We start from the raw sequence: 18,882 nt of genomic DNA, 5'->3' as shown, positions 1-18,882 counted from the left end.
TCATAGTGGGTGACTTGGTACATATATCCAAGTTGAGGGGTGTTTTCAACAAAAAATATGAGCAAGGTTACAGCGACGAGTTGTTCACAGTTACTGAATGTTTTCCACGTCTGTCTGTCTACAAGTTAAAATATTATGATGGGGAACTCTTAGAGGGTTCCTTTTATGAGAAGGAACTCCAGAAGGTAAAGATGGGTAAAGACCAAGTCTTTCACATGGAGGAGAATCGGGATCAAAAGAGAGAAAAGGGGATAAAATGGGTGTTGGTCCGTTGGTAAAACTGTCCACAAAAGTTCAACAGTTGGGTATTAGAGGACGAGGTGGTGGCGGCAGTGGGGGTGTGAACTTCAACCCTCATGCAAGGATAAAAATACACCCATTCAAGTGTACACTGTAGTGCATCATGGAGCACCGTGGATTTTACCTGACTCTCCCCAGTAACACGTTTGAAGATATATATGGGAATAATAATGTTCGAATTATACAACCAATTTTCCAAAGCCTATAGAGTTATCAGAGGCCTGGGAAGTAGGTCTCAGCGAGATTACATACCCCCATAGTTGGTATAATATCAAGGATAAGGACTGTGATTTTTTATTTTAAAATGATATCTGAACCCCCTAAACATCTTGAGCTTAAAAAATGATTATATAGAACTGTAAAGAGGATCATCTTTGAGTTGAACGGCCTCCTAACCCTGAACCATATGAAAATACTATTGAACTACAACCCTATTCAAAAATGTGTACAAATCACAGGGGATGATGAGCTAGCTATACAAACCAGTAGTAATTTAGCCTTCATGTTGGGAATGAAGCCCAATAAATGGGTGGCTGTGAAAGATAAATTATTCTCACTCCCTGTGGATATACATGCATGGTTTTACAACATGTTTGTGTATACCAGGTGGTATATTCCGCAACCTCTTTAGGATGGTTATACACTTTATGAAGAGAGGCATTAGCATAGCCAAACCTTATTTAATATCAGCAGCCAAAAACATAGTAAGTGAGGTGGTGGCTAATGCTATGACTAGACGTGCGTCATCAGATCCTGAACATCAAGAAGGCTCAGGTCTTATGCTGTTGTCTCGAAGACCAACATAAGGCGTATGCCCGCCCTTAAAAAGCGATAGCTGAACATTAGAAGAAAGTCTGTAAGTCAAAGACGACGTAAAGTGAGGAGATCTCGACGAAAAACGGTAAAACGAATACTCAGAAGCATTTTCTAAAAGAACAAGCAACGTGACTCTTTTATACCGCATGTCCTCTGAAGCTATAAAGACAGAGCTCGATCTTTTCACGGCCCACTTAACCCAACATTCAATAGAGAGGTCCAGTTATGTGGAGATAGCCCCACTCTCTGCCATTACAGACAATAGACCTATAGAGTTTTTCATCCCAGGCCGTTGTGACAACTACCTGGACCTCAACAACACCGTATTACATTTACGTCTCAAAGTGACCAAAAGAGATGGTACCAATATTGCAAATGATGCCAAAGTGGGCCTCATTAATTACCCCTTGGCCACCATCTTCTCCCAAGTGGATGTGACTTTGGGCCTTATCAGTCAAAGCAGTGCCACCTATCCTTATAGGGCTATCCTGGAATGTTTACTAAACTACTCCGAAGACACTTTGAAGACACAATTCAGCGCTGGACTGTTTAGTAAGGATACTGCAGGGGCTTCTATGGAAGCCATAGACCCCACTACCTGTGAAAACAAAGGACTGGAGGCTCATTCTCTCTACAGTTCAGCCTCTCGAGAGTTTCATCGGCTAGGTCCTATACACTCTTTTTCTTTCAAGAACGTTTACTCTTAAATTCGGTTGATTTAAGGAAAAAATTAACAAGGGCCAAGGATGAGTTTTGTCTGATGGCTGCCCGAGACGGTGACTTTAGTTTAAAAGTGTTGGGTGCTCGTTTTTTTATTTTTTTAAAAATCTCCAGCAGTTCGTCTGGGTCGTTCACAGGCTTTGATGAAAGGATATGCCCTTTACGCTCTCCAAAGAATTACCATGAAAACATTCAGCATACCTGTGGGGAGTAGAATCTGCAGTCAAGAAAAGCTGTTTTTAAGCACATTACCCCTCTACATTGCTATTAGATTGGTTGATCACACCTCTAATACAGGCAGCTTACATAAAAATAAAAAAAAACATTTTCAGCATTTCAATGCGGAGTATGTAGCTTTCTGTCAGGACGGACGTCAGGTCCCTGCTAAGGTCTTCCAACCACAATTCAATGACAACTTATCCATGATTTTGCAGAGGTTTACACATTGTATGCTTTCAATTAATCAATTCATCACCTCAGGAAATCTGTCTGTGGTGTCCCAAGGTAACCTCGGGCTGGAAATGCGTTTCCGTACACCTTTAGGTCGCACAGTTAGTATGATTGTTTATGCACGCTCTGATTCAATGTTGGAAGTGAATGTCCGAAGACAAGTCTTAGTGGATTATTATTCATTAAGGTATTAAGGAACATTCAGCAAAACATGAATACCCAAGAGCTAGAAGGTCTCATGAGCCGCTTGATAGGAAAACAATTTTGTGGCGTATGGGCTTGTGATGAACTTCCTATTGAGAAATGGAAGGATCGACCGGCCATGTTTATTGTTAATACCCATCCTGAACACATGTCTGGTGAACATTGGCTGTGACATTAGAAGATGACGAAGGAGGTAGAAATATCTCAACCTTTTTTGATTCCTAAGGCTTTCCCCCCTGATTTTTTTCTTTAAGTCTGTGTCCTTTAAGACCCTATAATCAAGGTGTATGCTCACATCAAATGTTTAAAGAATGTCACAAATGTTAAATTGTATCATTTAACAAAAACATTTTTTATCGAATTTAATCAAAAGTCATTCAAAAGTCTAACCACGCTGAGAGATCAGGATTAGGAAAAGGTCCGGAGGCATTCAGGGGAGAGGACTCGCCCATAAATTAGTTATTGTTGACCCATTCAAAAGGGGAGGGGTTCCAAGAACATCTTTAGGGGTGCTGAAACTCTTTGAGGGGTTTTGTTTTAAAGTTTGAATCTGTTGGCGAAGTTTACAGTTTGGTACACCCGAGAGTGGAATGTTGAGGCCTGCAGGGCTTTGAGAAACTGACGCCACCCAGGAGATCTTCTATCATCAGTAATCTTGTGGGATGCAGTGATACTTTCATGCAAGTCCATCATATGAGAACCCTTGCCAACATCCCCTTGAAAGATAAACTCTCCTTTGGAGCCGGAGAAGAAGGCAGACGTTTTATTTGCCCCCCAGCCGATTGTGTTTTTTTGTTTGTTTATTTGCGTTGTTTGTAACTTATTTTTGTACTTATTTTGTACATAATGTTGCCTCTTACCGTCTCTTATGACCGAAAATAACTTCCAGACATCAGGACTGCGATTATTCACCACGGACTAGCAGAGTCCTTTTTTCCTTTCACGACTCTGACGAGCTCGACGCGAAGGATATACTGCTTCCTCGGGAACAGGCCCCGATCCCCATGATCTGGTAAGACAAGGTGTGGCGGTTTATGTATTTCTGTAAACAACAGCTGTTGCACGATATCTAAGGAAGTCTCGCGCTATTGCTCGCCTGAGGTAGAGTATCTCATGATAAGCTGTAGACCACACTACCTACCGAGAGAGTTGTCATCTGTATTCTTTGTAGATGTTTACATACCACCACAGTCAGAGTCTGGCACTAAGACAACATATTGCTTTTCTGAGATAGCTTCCCCCAAAGACTATTCAAGAATAACTTTGAGATGTTTCTTTTGGTTTTGTTGACCTCTTATTCTGTCAGGCTAAAGACGTATGGCCTCTTTTTCATGATAGTCCTGAATGTATCTGTCTTTGCTCTCTTTATCAGTGGCTGATGCAGGATACCCTGAAGCCATTTGCTTGCATCTCAAGAAGGTCGTGGTGTACTCTTTAAAAAGAGTATCTGATTTCCTGGGAAAGTTCCAGACTTCAAAGACTTTGGCCACACGATACCCCTTCTCTGTAGCCTTAGAGAATTCAACGGTCAAGGCTCTTTCTTGATCTGAAGGATCACAAGGCTTTTCCTGGTTGTTGTTTTCACTGCAGGTTCGACAAAGGGGAAAGAAAAGTTTTCCTTGAGGTCCCTTGTAAGTAGTATCCGAACTGAACTTTTTGGCTCACCTGCCAAGGGGACTGGTAGATGAAAAAATCCACCAGCAAAGCATATTTTTTACCAGCCAAAATAAGGAATTGACTATTTGTGTCACATATACATTAATTTCAGTACATTTCATTGAGATAATAAGTTATTGTGTTGAATACAAACTTAAAGAAGCACCCAGAGCAAAATTTGAAACAAAATTACTTTAATATATTGCTCAACGGTTAATCAAATCAAGTTTATTTGTAGAGCGCATTTAAAAACAACTGTAGTTGACCAAAAGTACTGTACAGAGTGCAAAAACGCCAAACAGTGGGCACACAATGAAATAAACAAAACATATCAGATGCAATGAATAAGAGCAGATAGAAGTCAAAACAGGGCAAAAACAATGGTAAGATACAATTATGAGAAGTGCATTGGACATAGAACTGGTGCTCTCCTGATACAAAGGGGAAACAGGGGAAGCAGGTCTACAAATCCTTTACTTTGAGTAGAAATACCCTGATAAAACACAGGTAAAATAGAGACTTATCAGACACTGGGTAATTTTGGCTGTGGCAAGATGTAATTTCCCAGCCTAGTTGTCAGGCGATGGAATAGCTATAGAGGCTGGAGGTAAAAAAGTGTGTACGATAGGTTTTCATGCATGCTGATGCATGAAAACTCAAGGGATCAATACATGCATCTTTGATTACCTCTTCTCTGAATTTGAGGCATCCTTCGTGCAGTTTAAAACCACGTCATTGTCACAGTATAATTCCATCTCTTTATGGAAATCAAAGGTGTTATGACGTACTGTCTCATACCAAGTCATGAATCTCTCTCTCTCTCTCTTTGGGAGACATTTGATCACACCCGTACATTTCGGGTCTGGGATAAGCTCCAATATAATGTAGATTCTCCTCAGATGTGAAGAAATGAGGAAACCATCCTTTCACCGAGTTTTCAAAACCCAAGGCCTCTGGCATTTGAGCCAAACAGAAACTTGTATCTCTGGTGGAAGGCTGGGTCTACAAAACACAAGATTTTACTACCTTGGGCTATGATACTGGGTTCAACGCCTTGTTGTATCAAGGGATTCAAAAGAAAGGAATCAAAGGCTCTAGAATTGTGAGCTAAAAAAGTGATATTTTTGTACTGGGGTTTTTGGAAATGTTTTAGAATGAGTAGCGCACAATCGGAGACCTCTACCAACCACTCTTCACCCTTGACAGTCATGGTGGATACAACAATTGGCAGGTTAACCCCCTGAACCCCTGATTACTCTCAAAGTCATAAAACACATATTTCTCTGAATGTTCATCTTCAGCCAATGGTTGAATGTAGCAATCATGTTCCACTTTTTTAACCATTTCAGTGTCTACATTTTTAACCATTTCAGTGTCTACATATAGGGCAGTGTAGGATACCACATAGAGTTGAAGTCGGAAGTTTACATACACCTTAGCCAAATTCATTTAAACTCAGTTTTTTACAATTCCTGACATTTAATCCTAGTAAACATTCCCTGTTTTAGGTCAGTTAGGATCAGCACTTTATTTTAAGAATGTGAAATGTAGAGAGAATAATAGTAGAGAGAATTATTTATTTCAGATTTTGTCTTTCATCACATTCCCAGTGGGTCAGAAGTTTACACACACTCAATTAGTATTTGGTAGCACTGCCTTTAAATTGTTTCACTTTCAAATTGGGTCAAACGTTTTGGGTAGCCTTCCACAAGCTTCCCACAATAAGTTTGGTGAATTTTGGCCCATTCCTCCTGACAGAGCTGGTGTAACTAAGTCAGGTTTGTAGGCCTCCTTGCTCGCACACACTTTCCAGTTCTGCACACAAATTTTTGAAAGGATTGAGGTTAGTGCTTTGTGATGGCCACTTTGTTGTCCTTAAGTCATTTTGCCACAACTTTGGAAGTATGCTTGGGGACATTGTCAATTTGGAAGACCCATTTGAGACCAAGCTTTAACTTCCTGACTGATGTCTTGAGATGTTGCTTCAATATATCCACATAAATTTCCACCATCATGATGCCATCTATTTTATGAAGTGCACCAGTCCCTCCTGCAGCAATGCACTCCCACAACATGATGCTGCCACCCCCGTGCTTCACGGTTGGGATGGTGTTCAAATCATATCAAATCAAATGTATTTATAAAGCCCTTTTAACATCAGCTGATGTCACAAAGTGTTGTACAGAAACCCAGCCTAAAACCCCAAACAGCAAGCAATGCATGTGCAGTAGCACGGTGGCAAGGAAAAACTCCCTAAAAAAGCCAGAACCTAGGAAGAAACCTAGAAATGAACCAGGGTATGAGGGGTGGCCAGTCCTCTTCTGGCTGTGCTGGGTGTAGATTATAACAGAACATGGCCAAGATGTTCAAATGTTCATAGATGACCAGCAGGGTCAAATAATAACAATCACAGTGGTTGTCGAGGGTGCAACAGGTCAGCACCTCAGGAGTAAATGTCAGTTGGCTTTTCATAGTCGATCATTCCGAGTATCTCTACTACTCCTGCTGTCTCTAGAGAGTTGAAAACAGCAGGTCTGGGACAGGTAACACGTCCGGTGAACAGGTCAGGGTTCCATAGCCTCAGGTGGACTGGGGACAGCAAGGAGTCATCAAGCCAGGTAGTCCTGAGGCATGGTCCTAGGGCTCAGGTCCTCCGAGAGAGAGAGAGAGAAAGAAAAAAAGAAAGAAAGAAAGAAAGAGAGAGAGAGAGAGAAAGAAAGAGAGAGAGAGAAAGAAAGAGAGAGAAAGAGAGAATTAGAGAGAGCATACTTAAATTCACACAGGACACTGAATAGGACAGGAGAAGTACTCCAGATATAACAAACTGACCCTAGCCCCCCGACACATAAACTACTGCAGCATAAATACTGGAGGCTGAGACAGGAAGGGTCGGGAGACACCGTGGCCCCATCCGACGATACCCCCGGACAGGGCCAAACAGGCAGGATATAACCACACCCACGTTGCCAAAGCACAGCCCCCACACCACTAGAGGGATATCTCCAACTACCATCCTGAGACAAGGCCGAGTATAGGCCACAAAGATCTCCACCACGGCACAACCCAAAGGGGGAGCGCCAACCCGAACAGGAAGATCACGTCAGTGACTCAACACACTCAAGTGACGCGCCCCTCCTAGGGACGGCATGGAAGAGCACCATATAGCCAGTGACTCAGACCCTGTAATAGGGTTAGAGGCTGAGAATCCCAGTGGAGAGAGGGGAACCGGCCAGGCAGAAACAGCAAGGGCGGTTCGTTGCTCCAAAGCCTTTCCATTCACCTTAATACTCCTGAGCCAGACACACTCAATAATAGGAACTACTGAAGAGATGAGTCTTCAATAAAGACTTAAAGGTTGAGACCGAGTCAGTGTCTCTCACATGGGTAGGCAGACCATTCCATTAAAATGGAGCTCTATAGGAGAAATCCCTGCCTCCAGCAGTTTGCTTAGAAATTCTAGGGACAGTAAGGAGGCCTGCGTCTTGTGACCGTAGCGTACGTGTAGGTATGTAGGGCAGGACCAAATCAGAAAGATAGGTAAGAGCAAGCCCATGTAATGCTTTGTAGGTTAACAGTAAAACCTTGAAATCGGCCCTTGCCTTAACAGGAAGCCAGTGTAGAGAGGCTAGCACTGGAGTAATGTGATCAATTTTTGGGGTTCTAGTCAAGATTCTAGCAGCCGTGTTTAGCACTACCTGAAGTTTATTTAGTGCTTTATCCTGGTAGCCGTAAAGTAGAGCATTGTAGTAGTCCAACCTAGAAGCGACAAAAGCATGGACTCATTTTTCTGCATCATTTTTGGACAGAAAGTGTAGATGGGAAAAAAGCTGTCCTTGAAACAGTCTTGATATGTTTGTCAAAAGAGAGATCAGGGTCCAGAGTAATGCCGAGGTCCTTCACAGTTTTATTTGAGACGACTGTATAACCATGAAGATTAATTATCAGATTCAACAGAAGATCTCTTTGTTTCTTGGGACCTAAGAACAAGCATCTCTGTTTTGTCCGAGTTTAAAAGTAGAACATTTGCAGCCATCCACTTCCTTATGTCTGAAACACAGGCTTCCAGGGAGGGCAATTTTGGGGCTTCACCATGTTTCATCGAAATGTACAGCTGTGTGTCATCCGCATAGAAGTGAAAGTTAACATTATGTTTCCGAATGACATCCCCAAGGTAAAATATATAGTGAAAACAATAGTGGTCCTTAAACGGAACTTTGATGAACACTGAAATTAACAGTTGATTTGTCAGAGGACAAACAATCCACAGAGACAAACTGATATCTTTCCGACAGATAAGATCTAAAACTGTCCAGAACCTGTCCGTGTAGACCAATGTGGGTTGCCAATCTCTCCAAAAGAATGTGGTGATTGATGGTATCAAAAGCAGCACTAAGGTCTAGGAGCACGAGAACAGATGCAGAGCCTCGGTCTGACGCCATTAAAAGGTAATTTACCACCTTCACAAGTGCAGTCTCAGTGCTATGATGGGGTCTAAAACCAGACTGAAGCGTTTCATATACATTGTTTGTCTTCAGGAAGGCAGTGAGTTGCTGCACAACAGCTTTTTCGAACATTTTTGATAGGAATGAGAGATTCGATATAGGCCAATAGTTTTTCATATTTTCATGGGTCAAGGTTTGGCTTTTTCAAGAGAGGCTTTATTACTGCCACTTTTAGGGAGTTTGGTACACATCCGGTGTATAGAGAGATGTTTATTATGTTCAACATAGGAGGGCCAAGCACAGGCAGCAGCTCTTTCAGTAGTTTAGTTGAAATAGGGTCCAGTATGCAGCTTGAAGGTATAGAGGCCATGATTATTTTCATCAATGTGTCAAGAGATATAGCACTAAAAAACTTGTGTCCCTTGATCCTAGGTCCTGGCAGAGTTGTGCAGACTCAGGACAACTGAGCTTTGGAGGATTACGCAGATTTGAAGAGGAGTCCATAATTTGCTTTCTAATGATCATGATCCTTTCCTCAAAGAAGCTAATGAATTTATCACTTCTGAAGTGAAAGCCATCCTCTCTTGGGGAATGCTGCTTTTTAGTTAGCTTTGCGACTGTATCAAAAATGCATTTTGGACTGTTCTTATTTTCCTCAATTAAGTTGGAAAAATAAGATGATCGAGCAGCAGTGAGGCCTCTTCAATACTGCACGGTACTCTTTCCAAGCCAGTCGGAAGACTTGGAAAATTCCAGAAATTTTGTCATGGCTTTAGAAGATTCTGATAAGCTAATTGACATAATTTGCGTCAATTGGAGGTATACCTGTCATGCAGGTGAACGAGGACCCAAACGCGACTTAACAGAAACAGAGTTTATTAATGTTCAAAACGGAATAACAGAAATCCTCTAGATTGTAGAGGGGAAAACAACTGGAGAAGCGGCCACAGACTGCAGGTCGCTTCGGGTAGGCGCAGGCCGTAGTCGACTGAGACACCTGCTCACACGCAGCGTCTGATGAAGGCACAAAACACGACAGGACAGGGTGATACACAATCACGGCAAAAAACACGACAGGACAGGGCGAAACGCAATCACAGCATGGTGAATACAATACAAGGAACTGACGGCACAGGAACGGAACACAAAGGAATAAATAGGGACTCTAATCAGGGGAAAGGATCGGGAACAGGTGTGGGAAGACTAAATGATGATTAGGGGAATAGGAACAGCTGGGAGCAGGAACGGAACGATAGAGAGAAGAGAGAGCGAGAGAGTGAGAGAGGGAGGGGGAGAGAGAGGGCTAGAAGGAGGGAAAGAACCAAATAAGACCAGCAGAGGGAAACGAATAGAATGGGAAGCACAGGGACAAGACAAGATAATAAATGACAAACATGACAATACCTGTGGATGTATTTCAAGGCCTACCTTCAAACTCAGTGCGTCTTTGCTTGACATCATGGGGAAATTATGTGGATATATTGAAGCAACATCTCAAGTCATCAGTCAGGATGTTAAAGCTTGGTCGCAATTGGGTCCTCCAAATGGACAATGACCCCAAGCATACAGTGAGGGAAAAAAGTATTTGATCCCCTGCTGATTTTGTACGTTTGCCCACTGACAAAGAAATAATCCTTCAATCATTTTAATGGTAGGTTTATTTGAACAGTGAGGTACAGAATAACAACAAGAAAATCCTGAAAAATGCATGTCAAAAATGTTAGAAATTGATTTGCATTTTAATGAGGGACATAAGTATTTGACCCCCTCTCAATCAGAAATATTTCTGGCTCCCAGGTGTCTTTTATACAGGTAACGAGCTGAGATTAGGAGCACAGTCTTAAAGGGAATACTCCTAATCTCAGTTTGTAACCTGTATAAAAGACACCTGTCCACAGAAGCAATCAATCAGATTCCAGACTTTCCACCATGGCCAAGACCAAAGAGCTCTCCGAGGATGTCAGGGGCAAGATTGTAGACCTACACAATGATGGAATGGGCTACAAGACCATCGCCAAGCATCTGGGTGAGAAGGTGACAACAGTTGGGCCGATTATTCGCAATTGGAGGAAACACAAAATAACTGTTAATCTCCCTCGGCCTGGGGCTCCATGCAAGATCTCACCTCGTGGAGTTGCAATGATCATGAGAACGGTGCGGAATCAGCCCAGAACTACACGGGACGATCTTGTCAATGATCTCAAGGCAGCTGGGACCAAGAAAACAATTGGTAACACACTACGCTGTGAAGGACTGAATCCCTGCTCAAGAAAGCACATATACATGCCTGTCTGAAGTTTGCCAATGAACATCTGAATGATTCAGAGGACAACTGGATGAAAGTGTTGTGGTCAGATGACACCAAAATGGAGCTCTTTGGCATCAACTCAACTTGCCGTGTTTGGAGGAGGAGGAATGCTGCCTATGACCCCAAGAACACCATCCCCACAGTCAAACATGGAGGTGGAAACATTATGCTTTGGGGGTGTTTTTCTGCTAAGGGGACAGGACAACTTCACCGCATCAAAGGGACGATGGACCAGGCCATGTAGCGTCAAATCTTGGGTGAGAACCTCCTTCCCTCAGCCAGGGCATTGAAAATGGGTTGTGGATGGGTATTCCAGCATGACAATGACCCAAAACACACGGTCAAGGCAACAAAGGAGTGGCTCAAGAAGAAGCACATTAAGGTCCTGGAGTGGCCTAGCCAATCTCCAGACCTTAATCCCATAGAAAATCTGTGGAGGGAGATGTGTTGTAGTCACCAGATAGGCTGTAATTAGTTTCACGTTCCGTTCTGTTGTTTTTGTATTCAGTTTTAGTTATTTCATGTACCGCGTTTCATTCATTAAAGGCATGAGTAACCAACACGCTGCGTTTCGGTCCGACTCTCTTCATTCAACAGACGAACGCCGTTACAGACCCCATACGGACCGAGCAGCGTGTAACTGGCAACGACGTTATGGACAGCAGAAGCATGGAGTATACGACGTGGGAAGAAATCGACAGGTGGGTGGCCGACCCAGAGAGAGTGCAGGAGCCCGCTTGGGATTCGCTTCAGCAGTGCGAAGAGGGCTATAGACGAATGGAGTCTAAAAGGAAAACACGGCGACGCAGAGCGAAAAACGAAAGTAACCCCCAAATATTTATTGGGGGAAAGCGCAGAGAGAGAGTGGCTGAGTCAGGGTTCAGACCTGAGCCAACTCTCCCTGTTAATCGTGAAGAGCAGTTGCAGTGGGAGAGGCTGCACCACTTGGAGAATTGGACATGGGAGGAGGAATTAGACGGTAAAGGACCCTGGGCGCAGCCGGGAGAATATCGCCGTCCCAAGGAAGAAATAGATGCGGCTAAAGCGGAGAGGCACTGGTATGAGGAGGCAGCACGGCGACGCGGTTGGAAGCCGGAAAAGCAGCCCAAAAAAATTATTGGGGGGGGCCTAGAAGGGAGAATAGTTATGCCAGGTAGGAGACCTGCGCAAACTCCCTGTGCTCACCGTTGGGCTAGAGAGACCGGGCAGGCACCGTGTTATGCTATGGAGCGCACAGTGTTTCCAGTGCGGGTGCAGAGCCAGGTGCGGCACATACCAGCCCTTCCTATTGGCCGGGCTAGAGTGGGCATCGCGCCAGGTAAGCTTGGGCAGACTCGGTGCTCAAGAGCTCCAGTGCGCCTGCACGGTCCGGTCTATCCAGAGCCACCTCTACACACCAGTCCTCCGGTAGCAGCTCCCCGCACCAGGCTTCCTGTGCGTGTCCTCGATCCAGTACCACCAGTTCCAGCACCGCGCACCAGGCCTCCAGTGCTCCTCGCCTGTTCAGCGCAGCCAGCGCTTTTCTCCTCTCCTGCGCTGTCGGAGTCTCCCGCCTGTTTAGCGCAGCCAGAGCCTTTCTCCTCTCCTGGGGTTCTGTCATGCCTTGGTCATTGTATTTTGTGTTTTTGTTATATGTTTGGGTAGGCCAGGGTGTGACATGGGTTTATATGTTGTATTCGTATTGGGGTTTGTATTATTCGGGATTGTGTATGATTAGGGGTGTGTCTAGTTAGGCTTGGCTGCCTGAGGCGGTTCTCAATTGGAGTCAGGTGATTCTCGTTGTCTCGGATTGGGAACCGTATTTAGGTAGCCTGAGTTCGCTTTGTAATTCGTGGGTGGTTGTTCCTGTCTCTGTGTTGTAGTCACCAGATAGGCTGTAATTAGTTTCACGTTCCGTTCTGTTGTTTTTGTATTCAGTTTTAGTTATTTCATGTACCGCGTTTCATTCATTAAAGGCATGAGTAACCAACACGCTGCGCTTCGGTCCGACTCTCTTCATTCAACAGACGAACGCCGTTACAGTATAGTTTTATCTAAAAATGATAACTTTTTTTAACGTTTTACAATTTTGATTTTTATGAAATTCACTTTGGAGGTTCCTCCTCTGAGGAACCTACACTGATTTTACATATTCTTACCTCTTTGTTGATTTATATCCATTGAATTGTGTAAATTTTCTGTTTTAGAAATAGAAAAGTGAGAAAGAGTCAAACAACAGCCATTTGCACAGCTATGAAACAATATACATTTAGATCATAAAGGGAGAAACCTTACCTTAAATTGAGATCTTAACATTTTTCAGTTAAGTATCTTCACCTGCTGTCTTCTCAAATTCAAATAAAAAAATGTCAGTGCCAAGAACTCCAGGACCTACCGTACTATTTGTGATGTGAATTGAGTATATCGTATAAGGCGGTGGCCCGTTCCTGTAGGTTCATGCTCTACAACATCCGCAGAGTACGACCCTGCCTCACACAGGAAGCGGCGCAGGTCCTAATCCAGGCACTTGTCATCTCCCGTCTGGATTACTGCAACTCGCTGTTGGCTGGGCTCCCTGCTTGTGCCATTAAACCCCTACAACTCATCCAGAACGCCGCAGCCCGTCTAGTGTTCAACCTTCCCAAGTTCTCTCACGTCACCCCGCTCCTCCGCTCTCTCCACTGGCTTCCAGTTGAAGCTCGCATCCGCTACAAGACCATGGTGCTTGCCTACGGAGCTGTGTGGGGAACGGCACCTCAGTACCTCCAGGCTCTGATCAGGCCCTACACCCAAATAAGGGCACTGCGTTCATCCACCTCTGGCCTGCTCGCCTCCCTACCACTGAGGAAGTACAGTTCCCGCTCAGCCCATTCAAAACTGTTCACTGCTCTGGCTCCCCAATGGTGGAACAAACTCCCTCACGACGCCAGGACAGCGGAGTCAATCACCACCTTCCGGAGACACCTGAAACCCCACCTCTTTAAGGAATACCTAGGATAGGATAAAGTAATCCTTCTCACCCCCCCCCCTCCTTAAAATATTTAGATGCACTATTGTAAAGTGGTTGTTCCACTGGATGTCATAAGGTGAATGCACCAATTTGTAAGTCGCTCTGGATAAGAGCGTCTGCTAAATGACTTAAATGTAAATGTAAATGTATACTTATTGGTCATCCACCAATCCTGGAAGGATATTGACCTCACCCCGTCAGTAGAGGATGCTTTGTTGCTCTTTAAAAGTGCTTTCCTCGCCATCTTAAATAAGCATGCCCCATTCAAAAAATGTAGAACTTAGAACAGATATAGCCCTTGGTTCACCCCAGACTTGACTGTCCTTGACCAGCACAAAAATATCATGTGGCGCGTTCTGCATTATGCAATATTCCCCGCGGTATGCAACTTTTCAGGGAAGTCAGGAACAAATATACTCAGTCAGTTAAGAAAGCTAAGACTAGCTTTTTCAAACAGAAATGTGTTTCCTGTAGCACACTGTAAAGTCCATGGAGAATAAGAGCACCTCCTCCCAGCTGCTCACTGCACTGAAGATAGGAAACATTGTCACCACCGATAAATCTACGATAATCGATCATTTCATTAAGCATTTTTCTATGGCTGCCCATGCTTTCCACCTGGCTACCCCTACCTGGCCAATATCTCAGCACCCCCTGCAGCAACTTTCCCAAGCCCCCCTCCCCCGCTTCTCCTTCACCTAAATCCAGACAGCTGATGTTCTGAAAGAGCTGCAAAATCTGGATCCCTACAAATCAGCCTGGCTAGACAATCTGGACCCTCTCTTTCTAAAATTATCCACCGAAATTGTTGCAACCCATATTACTAGCCTATTCAACCTCTCTTTCGTATCGTCTGAGATCCCCAAAGATTAGAAAACTGCAGCAGTCATCCCCCTCTGCAAAGGGAGAGACACTCTAGACCCATACTCTTACAGACCTATATCCATCCTGCCCTGCGTTTCTAAAATCTTTGAATGGCAAGTTAACAAAGAGATCACCGACCATTTCGAATCCCACCGTACCTTCTCCACTATGGAATCTGGTTTCCGAGCTGGTCATGGGTGCACCTCAGCCACGCTCAAGGTCCTGAAAGATATCATAACCGCCATCGATAAAAGACAATACTGTGCAGGCGTCTTCTGGCCAAGGCTTTCGACTCTGTCAATCACAACATTCTTATCAGCAGACTCAATAGCCTTGGCTTCTCAAATGACTGCCTCGCCTGGTTCATCAACTACTTCTCAGATAGAGTTCAGTGTGTCAAATCGGAGGGCCTGTTGTCTGGACCTCTGGCAGTCTCTATGGGGGTGCCACAGGGTTAAATTCTCGGGCCGACTCTTTTCTCTGTATATATCAATGATGTCGCTCTTGCTGCTGGTGATTCTCTGATCCACCTCTACGCAGATGACATTATTCTGTATACATCTGGCCCTTCTTTGGACACTGTGCTAACAAACCTCCAAACAAGCTTTAAAACCATATAACACTCCTTCCATGGCCTCCAACTTCGCTTAAATGCTATTAAAACTAAGTGCATGCTCTTCAACCAATTGCTGCCCGCACCCCCCCGCCCAACTAGCATCACTACTCTGAATGGGTCTGACCTAGAATATATGGACAACTACAAATACCTAGGTGTCTGGTTAGACTGTAAACTCTCCTTCCAGACTCACATCAAGCATCTCCACTCCAAAATTAAATCTAGAATTCGCTTCCTATTTTGCAACAAAGCCTTCTTCACTCATGCTGCCAGACGTAAAACTGACTATCCTACCCATCCTTGACTTTGGCGATGTCGTTTACAAAATAGCCTCCAACACGCTACTTAGCAAACTGGATGTAGTATAATTTGTAAGTCGCTCTGGATAAGAGCGTCTGCTAAATGACTTAAATGTAAATGTAAATGTATAACACATCCATCCGTTTTGTCACCAAAGCCACATATACTACCCACCACTGCGACTTGTATGCTGTCGTTGGCTGGCCCTCACTACATATTCGTCGCCTAACCCACTGGCTCCAGGACATCTATAAGTCTTTGCTAGGTAAAGCCCCACCTTATCTTAGCTCACTGGTCACCATATCAACACCCACCCGTAGCACCCGCTCCAGCAGGTATATTTCACTGGCCATCCCCAAAGCCAACACTTCCTTTGGCCGCCATTCCTTCCAGTTCTCTGCTGCCAATGACTGGAACGAATTGCAAAAATCACTGAACCTGGAGTCTTATATGTCCTTCTCTAACATTAAGCATCAGCTGTCAGAGCAGCTTACTGATCACTGTACCTGTACTCAGCCAATCTGTAAATAGCACCCCCAACTATCTCATCCTGTCACGTTCTGACCTTTATATCCTTTGTTTTGTCTTTATTTAGTACGCTCAGGGCGCGAGCTGGGGTGGGCAGTCTATGTTTGTGTTTCTATGTTTTTTCTATTTCTGTGTTTGGCCTTATATGGTTCTCAATCAGAGGCAGTAGTTTATCGTTGTCCCTGATTGAGAACCATATTTAGGTAGCCTGGGTTTCACTGTTGGTTTGTGGGTGTTTGTTTCCGTGTGTGTGTTTGTCGCCACTCGGTATTGTTTCGGTTTGGTTAATGGTCACATTTATTGTTTTGTGTCTAATAGTGTTCAGTGCTTTTTAAAATTAAATTCGTCATGAACACTTACCACGCCACATCTTGGTCCGATCCCTACTCCTCTTCAAACGAAGAGGAGGAAATCTGCTGTTTCACATCCCCATATTATTAATTACCTTCTTGCTCTTTTGCACCCCAGTATCTCTACTTGCACATCATCATCTGCACATCTATCACTCCAGTGTTAATGGTAAATTGTAATTATTTCGGCTCTATGGCCTATTTATTCCCTACCTCCCTACTCTTCTAAATTTTCACACACTGTACATAGATTTTTCTATTGTGTTATTGACTGTACATTTGTTTATGTGTAACTCTGTTGATGTTTTTGTTACAGTGCTTTGCTTTATCTTGGTCAGGTCGCAGTTGTAAATGAGAACTTGTTCTCAACTGGCCTACCTGGTTAAATAAAGGTGAAATAAAAAAATATATATAAAAAATAAAATTGTATGGATATAGTTAGCATGCCAAAAGTTCCCAGATGTCATACTAAATTCTCAAAAATATGAAGTATACAAGCACGCAGAGGACACAATTTCATTACTTTAGGGCCCATAATACAATTATTCAGGAAATGTATGTGGCTTCACATCGTTTCCAGATTTGAAGAAAATGGGCGGAAAATATGCAGCCGAAGTACAACGAGAGCAGATACAAACTAATTATGACAAGTGTTAAGAAAATATTGAGCAATGTAAAAAAGTAATGACTTTTCAAATAAGTTATCTTACACGCTATGTTGGAATGGTATAGTCGTTTTGCGTTTTCAATGGACATTTGGGTGCTTTCGTAAATTCGCTCTGGCTATCTACTCCGATTTCATATCACTCTCGTCTGAGTGTGTTGAATATGGCCAGTGTCATTAAACGTCGCAAAAAAACATCCTTAAATTGTTGCCATCAGCACAGTTACAATCACCAACGCTCTGGATAACATGAAAACTGCCTAACCAGCTCTGCTAGGGCGAGTAAAATGGTCAGAGTGGTCTCGTTAGTGTCTGGAAGAGGCTAGCCAACGTTACAATGGTAGTCAAGCACCAAAGCTAAGGTCAGAACGCTCAAATCAACCCTACTCCTCGGGCTGAGAGTCCAGAGTGCGCTCTGAATTTACAAATGGACAATCTGAGAACGCTCTGAATTTTCGAGCTCACTCTGGCACACCAGATTGAATGTCTAAAATAAATGTCGTAAAATGTCTAACTAGTCATTTGTTACGCTAACTAGCTAGCAAGAGTTTGCATAGCAACAGCATCAACTTCCGGTAGACAGATGAAGAGCTTGTACGCTCAACTGAAAGGATACTGTTCCTTTACAATATGCTAATGTAACAGTATAATTTTAAACCGTCCCCTCGCCCATACCCGGGCGCAAACCAGGGACCTTCTGCACACATCAACAACAGTCACCCACGAAGCGTCGTTACCCATCGCTCCACAAAAGCCGCGGCCCTTGCAGAGCAAGGGGAACTACCACTTCAAGGTCTCAGAGCAAGTGACATAACCGATTGAAACGCTATTTAGCGCACACCGCTAACTGAGCTAGCCGTTTCACATCCGTTACACTAAAATGCACTAATAGTATATAGTATGTAGTATATACTGATTAAGTATGTAGTATTGTTAGAGTTGCGTCAATTCGAATCTGGTATCAGGATAAATATGACATTGAGTCACCGATTGTATACTATGTATTTTTTATTAGCTAAGCAATAAGTGGTAAATGCAATTTTCGTATATACGGGCTCTCTGTCCCACCTCGCAGGGCAAAACAGAGAACTGACTTGTTCCTGACAAAGATATTATAAATATACTCTGACAGCGGTAGTTCCTGCTTCCGAGCCGGCCTGTCAGAGTAGAGACTGGGCGTGGTTTAGACTCACCCAGCCTATCGTTGATTGTTGGTGCAGAGGCTGGTCCCAGCCCACTAAGCACTTCAGCGGTCAGTCGTTGTAGATGTGTAGAATATACCTTTATCAGGCACCTGGCTCCTGTTATCTAACAAAAGACAGTTTGTTCTCGCAACACTACGTTCTGAATGTGCCCCCCCAACTCATTGCACTGTTCCTGTCTTCATGTTATTCTATATTTTTCCATCATGAGAAAGGCCCATGGTCCTGAAACTGTTAACAATGTCTCAAGTCAGCTATGTTGCATAAAACATACACCCACACAAGCCAACAGCAGATAATATTCAATCACATATATGGTAACGGGCTATATTGCATAACACATAATCCTCATAGTATACAGTATGTTAGTATGGGTATTCGAACACAGCTCATGTCTTCGCAGTGACCGTACCAAAATAGTTAACGCCATTCAGTTAGACTGGTATAGCATTGCTTTTTGGATATCTGGTGTG

The sequence above is a fragment of the Oncorhynchus gorbuscha genome, linkage group LG09, assembly GCF_021184085.1.
Source record: "Oncorhynchus gorbuscha isolate QuinsamMale2020 ecotype Even-year linkage group LG09, OgorEven_v1.0, whole genome shotgun sequence".
Taxonomy (NCBI): domain Eukaryota; kingdom Metazoa; phylum Chordata; class Actinopteri; order Salmoniformes; family Salmonidae; genus Oncorhynchus; species Oncorhynchus gorbuscha.
This window is presented reverse-complemented; position numbering follows the sequence as displayed.